This window comes from Antechinus flavipes, chromosome 1 (genome assembly GCF_016432865.1).
Source record: "Antechinus flavipes isolate AdamAnt ecotype Samford, QLD, Australia chromosome 1, AdamAnt_v2, whole genome shotgun sequence".
Lineage (NCBI taxonomy): Eukaryota > Metazoa > Chordata > Mammalia > Dasyuromorphia > Dasyuridae > Antechinus > Antechinus flavipes.
The window spans coordinates 104,353,865-104,372,893 of NC_067398.1; the positions used below are offsets into that span (position 1 = coordinate 104,353,865).

Genomic DNA, 19,029 nt, shown 5'->3' on the forward strand with positions numbered 1-19,029 from the left:
AAATGCAAATTAAGACAACTCTGAGATACCACTACACACCTGTCAGATTGGCTAAGATGACAGGAAAAAATAATGATGAATGTTGGAGGGGATGCGGGAAAACTGGGACACTAATGCATTGTTGGTGGAGTTGTGAACGAATCCAACCATTCTGGAGAGCAATCTGGAATTATGCCCAAAAAATTATCAAATTGTGCATACCCTTTGATCCAGCAGTGTTTCTATTGGGCTTATATCCCAAAGAAATACTAAAGAAGGGAAAGGGACCTGTATGTGCCAAAATGTTTGTAGCAGCCCTGTTTGTAGTGGCTAGAAACTGGAAAATGAATGGATGCCCATCAATTGGAGAATGGCTGGGTAAATTGTGGTATATGAATGTTATGGAATATTATTGTTCTGTAAGAAATGACCAGCAGGATGAATACAGAGAGGACTGGCGAGACTTACATGAACTGATGCTAAGTGAAATGAGCAGAACCAGGAGATCATTATACACTTCGACAACGATATTGTATGAGGACATATTTTGATGGAAGTGGATTTCTTTGACAAAGAGACCTGAGTTTCAATTGATAAATGACGGACAAAAGCAGCTAAACCCAAAGAAAGAACACTGGGAAACGAATGTAAACTATCTGCATTTTTGTTTTTCTTCCCGGATTATTTATACCTTCTGAATCCAATTCTCCCTACGCAACAAGAGAACTGTTCGGTTCTGCAAACATATATTGTATCTAGGATATACTGCAACATATCCAACATATAAAGGACTGCTTGCCATCTAGGGGAGGGGGTGGAGGGAGGGAGGGGGAAAAAAATCGGAACAGAAACGAGTGTCAATATAATGTAATTATTAAATAAAAAATTAAAAAAAAAAAAGAAACAAAAAAGAAGTCAAAAAGTTTGTCAAGTAACTCTACATCATTGATCCTTTTGCTATTTCACTCTTTTCCCATTGTTTTACATAAGCCCAGAGAGTTTGAATTAGATGGCTTTGGCCATATCAAAAACCTAAAGAGTGAAGACAGGCATTTATATTGTTGTTGTAGGCTTATTACTTTTGACTCAAATAAGACAGCCTGTTCTTTTTACTGTACTGCCTTTTTCTTTAGAGAGATCACAATTTCAGACAATAGCATTGTATTTTCAACTCTTACATCATTTGCATTAAGACTGACAGAGAGCTGGAATTGTTTGACCCGTGGGTACCTACAAAGCTGTAAAGTATAAGGCAGTAGTGTAACTTAAAATCATTTATACTCACCTAAAAAATCAAAAACAAACAAGCCAAATATTTCAGAAGAGGGTATGTTTTGTAGTGAGAATTGTTTACTAGATAAAGAGGTTGGTCCTCATGTATTAGTGCTAAATTTTTGTGTGCATTTCTGTTTGTAATTCAATATATGTAGATAGACATATTGAGCTTGTAACTGAAATATTGTTTTACTAAAATTTCTGGGTTCTCTTGTATGTTAATTTACTTGGGGAGCTGGGAAAACTCAAAGTATTCTAGTGAAAAATATGTTTATTTTTCATTTTAAATAAAAGATAAAAAACTTATGGAAAGTTATATGTTCTGGATATGTTCTTCAATTCAACAACATTAAGTGCATGATATGTGTAAAATCTAGTTCTAAACACTGATAGAGAAATACATGTATGGATATAAAAACACAAATTTATTCATATACATATATGTATGGATGGATATACATACATACACAGTTACACATGTGTGTATGCATCTAAGTGTGTGTGTGTGTGTGTGTGTGTGTGTGTGTGTGTGTGTGAGAGAGAGACTGGGACCTTCAGGAATTGCTTTGTAATACAGGATGAGAAAATGAAAGAGAGAGAGAGAGACAAAGAGAGAGACAGAGAAAGAGGGACATGTATATGTGTATGAATGTATTTGTATATATACACATGAATATATGTATTTATGTGCATGCATACATGTATGCGTATATATGTATATATGCACACATATATGCAATATAGCATGTTTGAAGGAATCCAAAATTTCCTTAACAAACTTGGTGAAAGATCATTTTCACTAAGTGAGAAGATACAAACAAAAGAAATCCTTAACATTCTTGGGTTTGCTGTGAATTATGTCTGTGGATAGATCCTATGAAATTGTATGTCATGTTTATTCTAAATGAGTAAGAATAACAAATCCATTTGGATGTTCATTGGGTTTTTAGTTTGTGCATCATAGAACAACCAGAGAAATCTGTTCTTGGTTTATTTAGTTTTATGTCAGAAATATTTGTGGACTCAAGTCAAGATCTACTAATTGTTTATTAATCAGTAAATGTTAGTAAATCTCATTACATTTTTATTGAAAATATTTTATTGTTTAAGCATGTCAAATCAAAAAATAAAATCAGATATATTAATAAAGAATAATGGGTACTTGAGAATCAGATCATAGAATAATTAGAGTTCAATTAGCAAAGACTAAATGACTTCTTATTTCAAATGTTGTATTTTGGAGTTCTTGTCAATGTCTTTATTTCATTAAATGGCTGCTTGAGCACTTTCCATTTCTGCAATTTTGCATTTTCAGGAAAGGATCTCAAAGAATAAGTGGGGGAGGGAGATGGGACCACAGATGAAGTCATCTATCTAATCTAACCCAAATCTGAATAGGAATCCCTTAAACAATGACGTTCAAAAAAGTAAGTCATAGATATTACAATTTTAAATCAGAGGACCTACAGTCAAATATTGCCTTTGTATGTGACTACTTTGAATGAGTCACTTAATGTCTCTGGAATAAATTAGGAAGTACTAAAATCAGTTTTGTCAAAAAAAAAAAATAAAGTAATTCCTAAGGCCCAATTTGACTTAGAAAGTAATATATTAACATTAGCACGTTTTATTGTATTTTCATTTTATTTTGTTAAACATTTCCCCATTGCTTTTTAATCTGGCTGCTATTTAATTTGGGATTTTTTGCCTAGAGTTTGATATCTCTGAGCTACATCACCTCTAAAATCCCATCTAAATCTAATCCATGATTTTATGATCCTAATAATTAAGTTAAAACCAGAGTTGAATTTTTCTTTTCCTTTCCCCCGTTTTTTTCAGTTGATTTTTCAAAATAAATAAATAAATAAAGTTATCAAAATTTTATTTTTATGTTGAATCTACAATGCATTGAAATTATCCAGTTCTCTGTCTAATGAATGGGGCATGATTTAAACTAGTATCAACTTAATTTCTACTTTGGAAATGTTATATATGTTTATTGATAATGACAGTGACTTCAAAGATGTAACTGATTTCTCCATTTAATTCTTTCAGCAGTCCAACCTCCCCTGGAGGGAGCCATGCTGTGTTAAGCTTTGTTTTTCCTCTTTTAATTACTCATTTTCTACAAACATTAGATTTTCTATGTATTTTAAGACATTCTTCTGATACAAGTAGAATCCTTAAAATGTACTTAAAAAGCCACATTTGGAGTATTATGTTTAGTCCTGGGCATATTCCATTAACAAACGTAAGCCAACCTTACAGAGGTTGTATAATCCAGAGGGATTGTGAAATCTAAATGCTATGCCTTATGAGGAAAAACTGGAATTTTAATTAATCTGGGGCATTTCACTCAAAGTATTGACTTAAAATTTTTATCAATTTCTATTTTATTAATTATTTCATAATTTTGCTTGAATTTTTGCTTTATTTCTTTACTAAATATTAAATTATGGTAAGAATGCAAAGGCAAAAAATGAAATGTTTCTGCCTTCAAGAAAATTTCTAATCAATAGTCTTATCATTCATGTGTTGATTTAATACCTACTGCATGCAAAATAAGTTGTGGGGCACTAGAGATATAAAGGCAAAAACAAATGTGTTACTTCTTTTAAAAACTTTCATTCTTCTATGAGAGGAGAGTTGATAATTAATCTTTAAAAAGTCAAAACATTAACTTATTAAAGGACACCAATAAGGGGAAAAGTTGGAGACAAGAAAAGGAAAGTTCTTCCAGGGTGGTCTTAAATCATAGAATGAGGAAAAGAGGTCTTTAAAGCCTGGTTTTGAAATTCAGACCTCAGCTTGAACTTGTAACTGTGATTATATTGCCTCTTTAATCACAGCTGCTGATGCATGACATGAAAGCCAAGAATGGTTCTAGTTAGCAGTTACATAGCAATTATATAGCATTTTATCAAGCATGAGCATTTTTCAAAGTGCTTGACAAACATTTTTATTAGTCATTCCTGACAACAGCCACACGAATAAGTTAATATTATAGCCTCATTTTAATAGAGCAGGAAAATGAAATGCAGATAGTTTCTCTAAAAATCTTGCTAGAGATTACTCAGCTTTGGATGGATTGTGGGTAAATCCCAACATAAGGGGAAATGAAGCAGACACACAATTGAATTGTTTTCAATATCTCATTAATGAAGTGACCATTAGTAAGTGTGTACATTCAAGAGTTACTAATTGGAAATTTCCATACAGTATGAATACAGAAGGAAAAAACTACTTTTTAAAAAAGATATTGATATTCTGTATAGCCTATTACTACCAATTATAGAGTCTTGGATACCAAGCATTATTTTACTGTTTCCTAAGAATTATCTTAGGAATCTTAAATTATGATTGCTTCTCTGTCTATGTACAGACATTCAGTTCCCTGTGTATAAAATGATCTCTCTCTTCATATCTTACTTTTGAAATCTCTAACTTCCTTCAAAGTATAACTTTGGTACTATCTCCAATATGAGGCCTTTCTTGTTTCCTCTGGCTATAAATGTTCTTTCCCTTTTAAAATTATAAAATTTTATATATACTTTTTTTATTTACTTATCTCTGTACATCCTTATTCCCTTGAGTAGAGTATACATTCCATAAAGGTTGGGAATATTTTTCCTTATTTATTTCTAAAAGTTAGGCATTTTAATAAGTACTTGTTGAAAAAAAAAGGAATCTTGGACATTACAAAAGAAAAAATTATATCAGTTTATACTAACCCAAATAATGAATGACTTAAGCAACTTTTTTTTGTTCAAACGTATATAATAAAAGGATTTTGGTAGATTATTTTCCAGAAGTATTTTAAGATTATTGTAGAAAATTGATTTATTTTGATATTTTAGAATATTTAAAATAAAGTGTTAGAAATCTTTCCTTCTAATTACAATCCAGCCTTAGAAAATTATGAATATTTAATGATCAGATAGATCAAATGACATTGAGGAAGAAAAGGAGAAGGGAATACAGTTTTATAGAGTACCTAATATGTACTAGACTCTATGCTGAGCTTTACAAATATTACTTAAGTGAGCCTTCCAACAAACTTTCCAGTTAAATACTATTACTCCATTTTATGAATGAGGAAACTCAGACAGGTTAAGTGACTTAGTTAGGATCACACAGCTTGCAAATGCCTGATATAGAATTTGAAACTTGGTCTTTTCTGACTTCAGGTCTAAGTCTCTATCTACTCCATCAGTTATTTCTATTCTCTATAAACTGAGCTGTTTAGTGTGGAACATTAGAATTTTTGTTGTTGTTGTTGTTGTTGTTGTTTTTGTTTTTGTTTTTTTAACTTTTTATTGACAACCCATGCCAGGGTAATTTTTTACAGCATTATCCCTTGCACTCACTTCTGTTCCGATTTTTCCCCTCCTTCCCTCCACCCCCTCCCCAGATGGCAAGCAGTACTTTACATGTTAAATAGGTTACAGTATATCCTAGATACAATATATGTGTGCAGAACCGAACACACATTGTTCGGGAGAAAACTCCCTTGTTGCACAGGGAGAATTGGATTCAAAAGGTATAAATAACCCGGGAAGAAAAACAAAAATGCAAGCAGTTTATATTCATTTCCCCGTGTTCTTTCTTTGGGTGTAGCTGCTTCTGTCCATCCTTGATCAATTGAAACTGAATTAGCTCTCTTTATCGAGAGATCCACTTCCATCAGAATACATCCTCAAACAGTATCAGTGCTGAGGTATATAATGATCTCCTGGTTCTGCTCATTTCACTTAGCATCAGTTCATGTAAGTCTCGCCGGAACATTAGAATTTAAAGTGGATATATTTGTAAGGAAACCTCTTCTTTGGGAATTAAGTATCTATGGGAAATAATAAAATTAGAAATTATTGCACATGTTCATTTTTATGAATGATTTCATTTTCTCTTTCTTCTCCTTAAGATTAAAAATACTAATTTTAAATATTGCTAATTGCTGTTTTGACTTTTTAAACAATCTTTTAAAAATATTTTCTTTCTGATTTTTTCTTTATCATGTATCATCTACCTTTCAGATGAATGTATAAAGTATGTTGTTATTGTTGTACCTAAGTAGCACAGTTGATAGAGTAGACTTGGAGTCTCAAAGATTTGAGTTCAAATGTGCCCTCAGACACTTAACAGCTCTTTGATCCCAGGTGATTCACTTAACCTTGTCTGCCTTAGTTTTTTCATCTGCAAAGTGAGCTGGAAAAGGAAATGGCAAACTACTTCAATATCTTTTTTAAGAGAACCCCAAATGGGATCACTAAGAGTCATAACCAACTAAAATGACTAAACAATAAAGTACATAAGCCATCACAATATTGTTCATGAACCATACAGTTGATGAATGAAGGGGTAATCGTTGCTCCAAGGTAGTGATGTGGGATCTTTTTTTAAATGTTAGATTTTAGTAAATGATAACATTATCAGTGCCAAGCAAAAACATGTTTTGTTAACATTTATATGGAGTCCAGCTTCTTAAAATTCACGACTCCATATGGGATCTTGTCGTATGGGGATTGCACAATTATGATTTTAAAATGCTTGATTTACATACCTATTTGCTTTAGGTCACATAAAAATTTCTCAGGCAAAAAGGAGATGAAAACAGTTTAAGAAGCGCTGATACAGAATAATACTAAAAGAGGCTAAACATGGATTTTTGTAGATGATATATGCTAATTCTATTATATCACTGCAGCTCATATGGTAAAACTGAACTATAAATTATTCATGTAGCAGGCAATACATTGACAATACTGCTGTCAACTGAGGTCATATCTCTTTTCTTAGCTAATCCCTTAATGTAAAGTTATTAATGAACAATATAATTATTAGCCAACAGAATTAGGATGCTATCCAGGATATTATATTATCATCTGACATTGAATTTTAAAATATGTTTTCAAAGAACTAAATAGTATAGCATATTTCTTAGGGACTGAATCTTTCTTCTATCTGGTTCAATGTACTTTGTTACATAATGGGGGGACAAAGTTAGACATTTAAATAACTGCCAATTTAGCAACATTATCAATTGTTTCAAAGGCTCAAAGAAAATGAAAAGAGAGACAAAATCACTGGATTTGCAAATAATGAAGGCACTGACTATTTTGATAGGAACAATTTCAGTAGAGTAGGGAATACAGAACCAGATTGGTAGGAACAATTTCAAGAGAGTAATGAGTACAGAACAGGTTATTGAAGATTTCATGGTTGATGAGATAAAAGAATAAAAGCATCAGGTAGAAACTAGGTTTTCAGTTGATCAAGAATTAATGAATTGTCTACGTTCCCTTAGAAAAACCCTTGAGCATATCCTCGTATCACTTCTTTTGACCACCGTTTGATCATTTGTCTTGTATGAGTTGTCTATCAGACACTCTTTTAGGCAAACATATGTTTGACATTCTGACAATATGGCCAGTCTATCAGAGTTGCATTCTCTGCTTTAGAGTTTGAAGGCTTGGTTGTATAGCTTGAGAAAGGATTTTAGTATCTGGTACCTTATCATGCCAGATTATCTTCAAACTCTTCCTAAGACAAAAAAAAAAAAAAAAAAAAAAGCTGTTCAATTTCCTTGCTTGGATGTTGGTGAATTGTCCAGGTTTTATAGGCATACAACAATGAGGTTAACACAATGACTTTGTGCACCTTCAAATTCATAGACAAATTATTATCTTTTCTCTCCCACAAATTCTTTTGGAGCCGCCCAAATGATGAATTAGCTCTGACAATGTATATATCAATCTCATCATCTATGCATTTATCCCTAGAATATGTACTGTCACAGTAAGTGAACTTATCCACAGTGTTCAAAATTTCTCCATTTTTTTTTCTAACTGATGGTTCCAGATATGGATAGTGTGGGGCTGGCTGGTGGCAAAACTCACTTTTCTTAATGTTAACTGCTAGACCAAAATCACCACTATTGTCTGAGAATCAATGTCTATATCGTTGCATCTTAGCTTCAGAGGCTGCATTGAGTATACATTTAGCTATGAACAAAGAAGTCTTATACCAACTTTTCTTCCATTTTAGTCTTGGCCTTTTCAAATTAAATAATTGATAACAGTGAAGTAGTTCACCTTGATATAGTTTCATCCTTCCTTGTGGAAAGCATCTGACAATATTGCTGAAAACATCTTGCTAAAAAACATAGAAACAAGCATACAGTCCTTCCACATTCTACTGGTGATTCAGAAGGTATGAGAATATCATCCATTATCCAGGGTCAGTGCAATTATATCATCATGGAACTGCTTCATAATACTGATGAACTTTTTTGGACAACCAGATTTTGTATGATTTTTTTCACAAGCCATCACAATTCCCAGTAGCAAAGGCCTTGGTTAGATGAACAAATATCATGTATAGAACTGTATTCTGCTCCTAACATTTCTTCTGGAATTGTCGGGCAGCAAACACCATGTCAACTGTTTTTTGCCCTTTCTGAAGCCATATGGGCCCTGAGGTAAATGAAGGTCTTTCAAGTGAAGCATCGACTGATTCAGAAAGACTGTGGGAAAAAGCTTGTTGGCAATTAGGCACATCCCTGTGGTTCTAGTTCCTTTGCTTTAAATAAATCTGAATAGGATTGTAATGTTCTTCTTTTCTAAAATGCATTCGTTCTCTGGGAGCAGGTTTCTTGGGGGGCTTCTGGAGGCAGCCTTCCTTTCAGTTCTGAGTAATAATCACCTCAAATTCAGCCTGGAGTTAAAGTCCAGATCCTTTATTGTCTCCTTCAGAATAGCCCAATTAGTTTTCTTAGAGGCCTATCTCTCTCCTTGATTCCGAGAGCTCTTGCCGCTAGTCTTTTGTCTCTGCCAGCTTCAGCCTCCAGCTCCCTCTGAATCCAAAACTTCCAGCCAGCACAAAGGTGGAAGTTGAAATGCATTGACTCTGCTTCTCAGAGAGTGGGCTTGTGGGCTTCTGACTTATGAATCTCCCAAAGTCTGTAGTTGAGGCTTCTAGCTTATATATGCTCTCTAAAAGTGTGAACTCTAATGTGTGAACTCTCTTAAAGGTGTAAACTCTAAAGGTGTGAATTAAGTACATAAGCATTGTCTCTATCAGTTCCAGTGACTTAGTAGATTGTTTCAAGTTCTGGCCCATAACAGAGGATAACCTCTTTTTGCCACATAACCTAGAATATTCCTATCAATTTTTGGATAATAGTGAATCCTCTTCCTTATATATCTATTCTGGAATAAAATCATTGCCATGTTCTTGGCTACTCAGTGGATCAGAAGAGAGGATTTTGGCATTTAGAACCTTTTCTTTAGCTGGAAGTTTGACTATAGTCAGTGGTTTCATTATTGTTTGATGACAATCTGTTGAAAACACTATCTAGTCCTTTCTATCCAAATCTTGTCTTTATTTCTAATCAATGTGACTCCATCAGCAACTAGTTGCTGAGATGCACTATATATCTTTGAACCATTGTTTGATGTTTTGTCCTTCATTCTCAAAGAGGACCTTGACATCAGGGAAATGATGCTATGACATGCAAATGAATTGGTTTAATTGAAGGAGATTTTTGCAAGGTCACCTGCCTCATTTTCCTCTTCAGAACCATCTGGATCCAGTGTTAAAGTATAGATCAAGGCTACTGGCGATGGTCCTAGATGAAATGGGAACTTATATGCTCTTCATAGCAATATAAAAGCACTTTGAATTGTTACTATCAGGACAAAACTGAACTTCATTTACCTTCTTGATGAGGCAAGAATCTGACATCTGTCTAAGTTTTGTTTACATTTTACTTTTGATGGAGTTTAACACTACCTTATTAGGATGAACTATCCTACTGGTAGATCCTGAGAGTTTTTTCTCTCTCTTTTTTTAGCAGCTTCTGAACTTCTGTATTGTTTTCATTAAACTGATCCAGATGGTTCCAAGTATTCTGTCCCAGATGAGTAAATGTGGCACTGGACATCAGAGCTGCCCACTATACTTAGTCTCCACTATTATCAATATTAAGTTGACTCAAATTTCCCTTCAATTCAGTAACAAATTGTTCACTTATAGAGAAGTGATCTAATCTGTTAATATTAAGTCTTTTGATAGTCATCATAATGTGGGGCCACCACTTTTATTGCATGTGAATGTTTAGCTTGGAGAGGATGTCACTTCTCAGTTCAGTGCTCTGAGTTACATGTCATCTTCTTCACTTGCACATTATTTGTCTCTTTTCCTTAAAATTAGATAGTCTATTAATGCCAGTGTTTACTGGGGGGAGAGAGGGAGGTGCATCCATAAAGTTTTGTTGTTTTTAGATAAATAAAAGACCGTACTAATGATAAGAATATCATAAGATGCACAAGTCTTCAATAGTAAATGGTCTTTGTGTTTCTTACTCCATTCTTCTTATGGACTCCCTGCTATATCTGATAGTCTATATCTACTCTCTTGTTAAGTCAACATTGTCCTCTTTTTTACATTGATAGTAAAGATCTCAAAATCTTCATAAAACTTTTCTTTGACTTCATCAAATCTGTCTTGTTTGTAGTTTGTATTATACCCCCTGATGATGGTGGTGTGGTACTTTCCTGAAAGTGACAATGCCATGTCATGAGCTTATAATAAGTCACTGCTTTTGGGAGGCATACAAGATTAAATTTAATTGCAAAACTTATCCCAGTTTCATAGTGCTCTTTATCACAGCAGGTACTACAGGAAAAAAAAAGTATATACAGCTCTGACTTCAGTAAGCTAGTCTTACTTGTTTCATTCAGGACTGCTATTTGGATGCAATAGCAGCTGAGTTGTCTTGCATAAAGACCTATGCATTTTTCAGGTGTACTGGATTTCTGGTTGTCCATAAGAATATGCACATTCCATTTAGGAATAGGTGCATTCAATTTGCAATTTTTTTAATCATTCAGCTCAGAATCCTGGCCTGCCATGATAAGTTAACCAGGGTTATGTAGAGCAGACAATTTTTAGGGCATCTAAAATATCCAGGGGAGAAATTTTGCAATCCTTTAGATGGCTATCCACACATCTAAGGGGCTGCTGAATCTCACTGCTGTTTCAATACAGTAAGAAGATGGTTCTATGACCTGGGCAAGTGTGGGCAATATTATGACTATAGCTCTCAGTGTATACATATCTACTGCTTCAGTATTAGCCTGTCATCACAAGACGTTGACATGTGCAAAAAATAAAGTGATAAAATAGTAAAATGATAAATTTTTGAATTATAAATAGTAAAATGGTATGAGATATCATTTAACTTTTGTGTAAATTAGATTTAAATGAGACAGAGTTGTAAAAAGTTTCAGCCTCTCTCTTTCTTTCAGAATAATCAGAGTTAAGTGGCAAGACAAATGTCAAGATAACTGGTAATAGCTGTGGATGCAATGGATGACTTTGGGATTATTGACTTGACTAAGCTCTACTGCTCCACAGCACATTGAAGCAAAATGTTTACATCTATCTGTCTTCCAGGAACATATTTACATGCTTGGGTTGGATACTCCCCCACCAACTCACTGAGAGTTTTGAGACCTCTTGATTATCCTCAGCCTGGTATAGAATCTGCCAAGAGAGTTTATATGAGGATGTGGCCATTGTTCATGCTATAGCTTCTTGGAATCACAGGTGAGGGATAGGTCATAGATGAACACCAAATGTGGAGAAGCAGCCCTGAATAGGCTCAGTAGCCCTTATTCCAGAACTCCTAGTTCTCCCTTGATCTGCCTGTTTTCTTTCTTGATCAGTTTTTGTCTTTGTCTGTTTGTCTGACTCTCTCAAGCTTATATTCATATTACATTCATATAAATGTATATATATATCTATTTTATGTGTGTATATAATATATATAAAGTAAAAATAAGATAATTTATGGGAATGCAAGATGGATAATTTTGATTATATTAAATTTAAAAGTTTTTGTACTAACAAAACCAATGCATATAAGATTAAAAGGGAAGCAGTAAACTGGGGGGAAAATGTTTATATCCAAGGGTTCTGATAAAGGCTTCATTTCAAAAATAAATAGATAATTGACTTAAAACTTATAAGAATACAAACTATTCTCCAATTGACAAGTGGTCAAATAGTCAAAGGATATGAACAGATAGTTTTCAGATGAAGAAATTAAAACCATTTTTAGTCATATAAAAATGCTCTAAATCACTATTGATCAGATAAATTAAAATAGGTACAACTCTGAATTATCACTACACTACACTACACTACCTCTCAGATTGGCCAAGATGATTGGAAAAGATAATGATGAATGTTGGAGGGGATGTGGGGAAATTGAGACATTAATTCATTGTTGGTAGAGTTGTGAACTGATCCAACCATTCTGAAGAGCAATTTGGAACTATGCCCAAAGGGATCATCTGTCACTTTTAGAGGACTTTCTTCTATATTTATCTAAATTAAAATATGTTCTAAATTGATTGTAAATAGGAGATATTTGATTATATGAACAATTCTAATTACTTGACTAATTAATTTTCTTTCATGTTCTAGATATCTCTGCCATTTCCCTCTTTAAGCTTACCCTAAATTCAATGGCTTAAGAGAAGGGACATAATAAATTTCTCCTACTTTAGGGGAAATTGAATTTGTTCTTTCAAATAACTTGCATACTTAAAAAATCATATCTATTGCTCATATTTTAATGAAACATTAATATCGTACTCGTAATATTTTTAAAACATCCTATTTTAAGTAGTATTGGTGTCTGATGTTAAGAATACTATCTGAATGAGCTGTGATTTCAATATGGCTAAGGAACTCCCTATGATAGAACTCCCTCCAAGCATCCTGATCAGAACTAATTATGAGTTAATAATTAAAGTCTAGAAATTTGCCTGACATACATAACGTTGAAATGAGTTGCTTATGGTCATTCTAAACTTCTCTAATTGCAGTGGCTGTATTTTTACTCTAAATCTATCTTTAATACGAAGCTGTCTTCTCTGCATTCTTATTTAAGTGATTGGACCTCTTCCTCATTGAATTTGCTTAAAGCAAAATATAAAGCACCCTCAATATACTTTTTATTAAAGACATACTTCTTATGATTATGTAAATGTCTTTTCTAGTAATATTTTATAACTATGCATGCATAATTTCATCAAAATATTTCACAAGTATCCATATTCCCTTAAAATGTTAATATTTAATAGCTATAATATTCCCAAACTATATAGTATTAATTCTCCAATATTTGTATCTATGAAAATAAAGTTGAATTTAAAACACTTTTTTTTTTAAATAAGCTAAATGTTATTATGAACTTGATAGTCTCTTCATTTATAGGTATAAAAATTGTTTTAGAATGTTTTAGGAAACATTTTCAAACTGCTGAAATAATATCCAACATTTGAATGAAAAATGAAAAAAAAATATTTTTACTTGAATATTTAACCACTTTTTTCTATTTGTCCAATATAATTTTAAATTTATTTTCTAGCTACAAAAATCATATAATGCAATTAGAAAGTCAATCTAAAAATATTTCTTAAGTGCCTACCATAACCTGTTAACTAACCATATAAATTTGGACATGCCATACAATTTCTTTGGGCTTTGTTTTCACTTTTGAAAAAAGATCACAAATACTATCAGCCATGTCTCCTTTACTGGTTTATTATATCATCTACATATGATAATATGTATGAAACAATGTCAAACTATAAAGCTCTATGTAAATATAATATATTATTCATTTAAATAGTGACTATATATTTGACAAAGTATACTGTTTTGTATACTTTCAAAAAAAGAAGTTGTATAATTTTAGCTTTTAAAATAAAATCAGTTGAAGATATTTTATAATGTGTTTATGTTAAGAATCTTGCTTACATAAAGAGATACAAATGCCACCTTGATTTAGTTATTTTTTAAGTATGCTTACAGAATAGTGCTTATAAAAATGTAAGGAGAATATATAATCTTTGCCTAAATTGAACTGATTATGTAAATGTATTGAAAGCAAGTTGGAAATATAAATCACAGATGTCGACTTGATGGAAAGTTTGTTAGCAGCAAAACTACTGCTCCCAAATCCCAACGAGTTAATTATAAGAAGGCATCTGGTATACAAATTTATGCTAAGCTAAGAAACATACAGATTAAAGTCAAATAGTGTATGTGTATATAGATATCAGTTTTAAAGATTTTAGTTACTGGTATATTTAAATAATAGTTTGAGGTATTCATGACCAAATAGGGGTGTGTGTGTGTGTGTGTGTGTGTGTGTGTGTGTGTGTGTGTAAAATAAAAAGCCTGGGAAAGATTATAATAAACATTGAAGAGCATAATGGGTATCACTACCGCTATCTCCAAGGTCTACAACTCATGTTACTTATTTCTTGTTTCACTCCTATTATCTCCTACTGCAATGTCTAAAGATATTGGTCTATGTTGACCTTAAAAATCACTCTTTGCCTTCTGGTTGATCTTCCTTCTCATAATTAAATTTGAAATAATTAAAAGTTGTTTAGAAAGATATATATTTTAGAAAGATATTTAGAAAGATAAAATATATTAATTTCATTTGGTTCTTTTAGCTCTTACCTTCTCATTATGGACATTATTTCTGTTGACATAATCTGGAACACTCATGCTATTCATTCTGTAGAAAACTTAATTGGGATTTTGACTTTTCAAAGGATATGGTGTTCTCTGATTTATAGCCAATCACAATCTTCAAAATAATGTTGGCATTAAGGACTTATTTTGGTAGAAGTAAGTTGTTATGGATCATTGAAATGTTGTGCATTTCTACTCAGTGCAGTAGCAGCCCTTCCTTCTCCACAGCAGTCAACTGTGACCCCCAAGTCCCCAGCAACCAGGTCAGAGGGACCCACAGTTGGCATTGATCTTGGCACCACTTATTCCTGTGTGGGAAGCTTCCAACATGAGTAAGTGGAGATCATTACTAATGACCAAGGAGCAGGACCACCCCCAGCTGCGTTGCCTTCACCAACACAGAATGATTAATTGGTGATGCTACAAAGAATCTAGTCGCATTATCCACCAACAAAGTTTCTGATGCCAAATGTCTGATTGGTCAAAGATTTGACAATGCAATTCTACAGTCAGACATGAAGCATTGGCCTTTTATGGTGTTGAATGGGACAGGCAGACTCTAAGTCCCAATGGAGTATAAAAGGGAAACCAAAGGTTTCTATCCTGAAGAAGTATCTTTTATGATCTTAACCAAGATGAAAGAAATTGCTGAAGCTTATCTTAGGAGGACTGTCACAAATGCTGTAGTCACAGTTCCAGCCTACTTCTACAATTCCCAATGTCAGACCACAAAGATGCTGGAACCATCGCTGGTCTCATTGTGCTCCGAACCATCAAGGAGCCAACTGCTGCTGCTATTGCTTATGGCTTAGACAAAAAGGTGTTGCTGAGAGAAATGTGTTGATCTTTGACCTTGGAGATGCACTTTGGATGTTTATATCCTTACCACTGAAGATGGCATTTTTGAAGTCAAGTCCACAACAGGGGACACCCACTGGGTGGGGAGGGCTTTGAAAACCACATGGTCAACCATTTCATTGACAAATTCCAGCAAAAGCACAAGAAGATCGGTGAGAACAAAAGGGCTGTTTACCATCTGTGTACTGCTTGTGAATGTGCAAAGCATAGCCTTTCTTCCAGTACCCCTTCCAGTATTGAAACTGGCTCTCTCTATGAAGGAATAGACTTCTATACATCAATCACCTGAGCTTGGTTCAAAGAGCTGAATGCAGATCTCTTCCGTGACACACTGGACCCTGTGGAAAAGGCCTTAAGAGATGTCAGTTTAGAAAAATCACAGATTCATGACATCATCCTGATGAGTGGTTCTACTCATATCCCTCAAATCCAGAAGCTTCTTCAAGACTTCTTCAATGTCAAGAAGCTCAACAAGAGCATCAAGCCTGATGAGGCTGTTGCTTATGGTGCAGCAGTCCAGGTTGCCATTTGTCTGGAGATGAATCTGAAAATGTGCAGGACTTGTTGCTGTTGGATGTCACTCGTTTCCTTTTGGAATAGAAACTTCTGGAGAATTAATGACATTTTTAATCAAATGTAATACCACCATTCCCACCAACCAGACATAGACTTTTACCACCTATTCTGATAATCAGTCTGGTGTGCTTATTCAGATTTATGAAAGTGAGAGAGCAATGACAAAGGATAACCTGCTTGGCAAGTTTGAGTTCACAGGAATCCCCCTAGCACCCAGAGGTCTTCCTCTGGTTGAAGTAATATTTGACACTGATGCAAATAGCATCTTCAATGTTTCTTCTGTGGATAAGAGCACAGGAAAGGAGAATAACATCACCATCACCAACTACTAAGGTTGTCTGAGCAAAGAAAACTTCAAATGTATGGTCTAGGAGTTAGAGAAATACAAGACTGAAGATGGGAAACAGAGACAAGATGTTTTCCAAGAATCCTCTTAAATCTTATGCTTTCAACATGAAGACTACCGTGGACAGTTAGCCATCAGGACTAATTGGTGATGAAGACAAACAAAAGATTCTTGACAAATGTAATGAAATAATCAACTGGCTGGATAAGAACCAGACTGCTGAAAAGGAAGAATCTGACCATCAGCAGAAAGAACTGGACAAGGTCTGGAGAAGGTCATCACTAAGCTATACAGAGTGCAGGTAGTATGCCAAGAGGCATGCCTGGTGGGTTCCTAGGGAGTGGAGCAGCCCCATCCAGAGGTACTTCTGGACCTATCGTTGAAGAGATTCACTAAATGCACCAGAAGAAAGAGCATTCCACCCAGCTTTCCAAAAGTTGAAGTACTCAAATTTGTAGCCGATGCTGTAGCAATTTAAAAGTAACATTTAAGCTACTGTGTAAATCTGGGCATTCTGTATACTTGAATGTGTGCAGAGGGAGAGAAGTAAACAACATTACACTTTATCAGTACTGGAATAAACAAGTGGAAATGCAATTATTGTCTTGGAGAATAAAATGTATTTAAATTGGCACCATAAACAAAACAAAACAAACAAACAAAAAAAAAAGAAATACTTTGCATTTTCAGATGGATTCCGGTTCAATCACTTCCTACAACTTTTTTATGAGTGTAATAATGAGTCTCTGTTACTATATGTCATAGTTTAAACAACATCCCATGTGGCTCTTTTCAACAGCAAGGTGATTTAGGCCAGTTCCAATGCTCTTGTGATGGAGAAAGCCATCTGAACCCAGAGGGAGGACTATGAGAACTGAGTGTGGATCACAACATCATATTTTCACTTTTTTGGTTGTTGTTTGATTTCTTTTTCATTTTTTTCCCTTTTTGGTCTGATTTTTCTTGTGTATATGATAATATATTATTATGTTATATTATTACATATTATATATGTTATATTATATGTAATATGTGTGTGGTATATAATATATGTTATAATCATATATGATTATGAAAATATGTATAGAAGAATTGTACATGTGTTACATATATTGGATTATTAGTTAGACACTTGATAGGATATTGTTTTTGACATTTAGAAACACCTTCGATAACTATATATTCCCATGTCTAATGAATTACTTTTTGTCAGTACTAGATCTTAGTACATCAAAATGTAGTGTCTAGGCTAGCTTTCTGGAGGATCTCTGGATGGGCCTTGGTCTTTAGATGGAGAAGTGATGAAGGCAATAGAGCTACCACAAGGTCGATCAAATATGGCGTCCCGAGTCGGGAGTCTGGATTCTGAAGTCTTCTCTGTGTCTATGGCTGAGACTCCCAGATCCCAATCCTCTCAGTCCTTAAATACCTCAGTATAATTACATCACTACATTAACTGAGCATGTGCCAACTGTACTAAGTATATGCCAACTAGAGTGATTACATTATTATGTCACATTAAGTATATGTCAATCACACTGAGTAGATACTTAACTATAAACATCCTGTTGTCCTTGATTCAAGGATACCTTTCCAGGGTCCCAGCCCTCTACAAAGTTCTTTAGGAGATTTTCTTTAATTTTTCTACAATAGTTAATTGTAACAGTGAAGTATATGCTGCAGATTTTTTTTTATGGTTGTCTCTCAGTTTAATCACAGATGCTCCAAAATACCTCAATATTGTATGAATTTATTGTATATGGATGAAAAAAAAATCAAACCAAATCTGCCTCTTCATTTAACTGAATTTTATTATGTCTTGTGTATTCATACAGTATGGTCCATCTAAGTGAAGTCTGAATCTATTAAAACAAGTAAGAGCTTAAACAAATAGATAGAATCTCAGGAAGGATTAGATTCATTCCTAAAGAAGTAGGTTTTCATTGGTGGACCAAATTAAAATCACACTAAGAAGGGGAAACAATCAATTTAACATTTGTAAATGACATAAAAATTGTGAATCTTTCTTTTGTCCTTTTTATGCCATTGTCATTCATTAAGTAGATAATTAATAGAGAACCATTAAGTACTTCTCTCCATTTTGTAGACTGTTATGATCTTTCCATATCCCTCTGTTGACCTACCACTTTACAAAAAAAAAAAAAATCATCACTTAGTAGTTAAATTTTCAGTGGTAAGGTGCTCTGTACTTAGACTGATTGTTAGACAACAGATAGATATAAAAGAATTACTACTGGATTAAGAATCAGTTCTGCCATATACAATTGTGGTGACTTTGGCCAGACGTGAATGTTCCTACGCCTCCAATCTCTCATTTGTAAAATGAAAATTTGAATTTAAGTGACCTAAAACACATGTGACATATCTTCCACCTCATCTCTACTACTAAATATTTTACTTCATCTGTTGGTAGA

The 19,029-nt window shown here is 33.8% G+C and overlaps 1 protein-coding gene and 1 pseudogene across 18 annotated transcripts in view; both read left to right on the forward strand.

Moving 5' to 3' along the window:
- The window catches only part of PTPRD (protein tyrosine phosphatase receptor type D), a 2,844,105-nt gene that overhangs the window by 167,354 nt on the left and 2,657,722 nt on the right, over nucleotides 1–19,029 (forward strand). The gene's annotated exons all lie outside the window — the stretch shown is intronic.
- LOC127555280 (heat shock cognate 71 kDa protein-like) lies at nucleotides 15,315–17,460 on the forward strand (annotated as a pseudogene).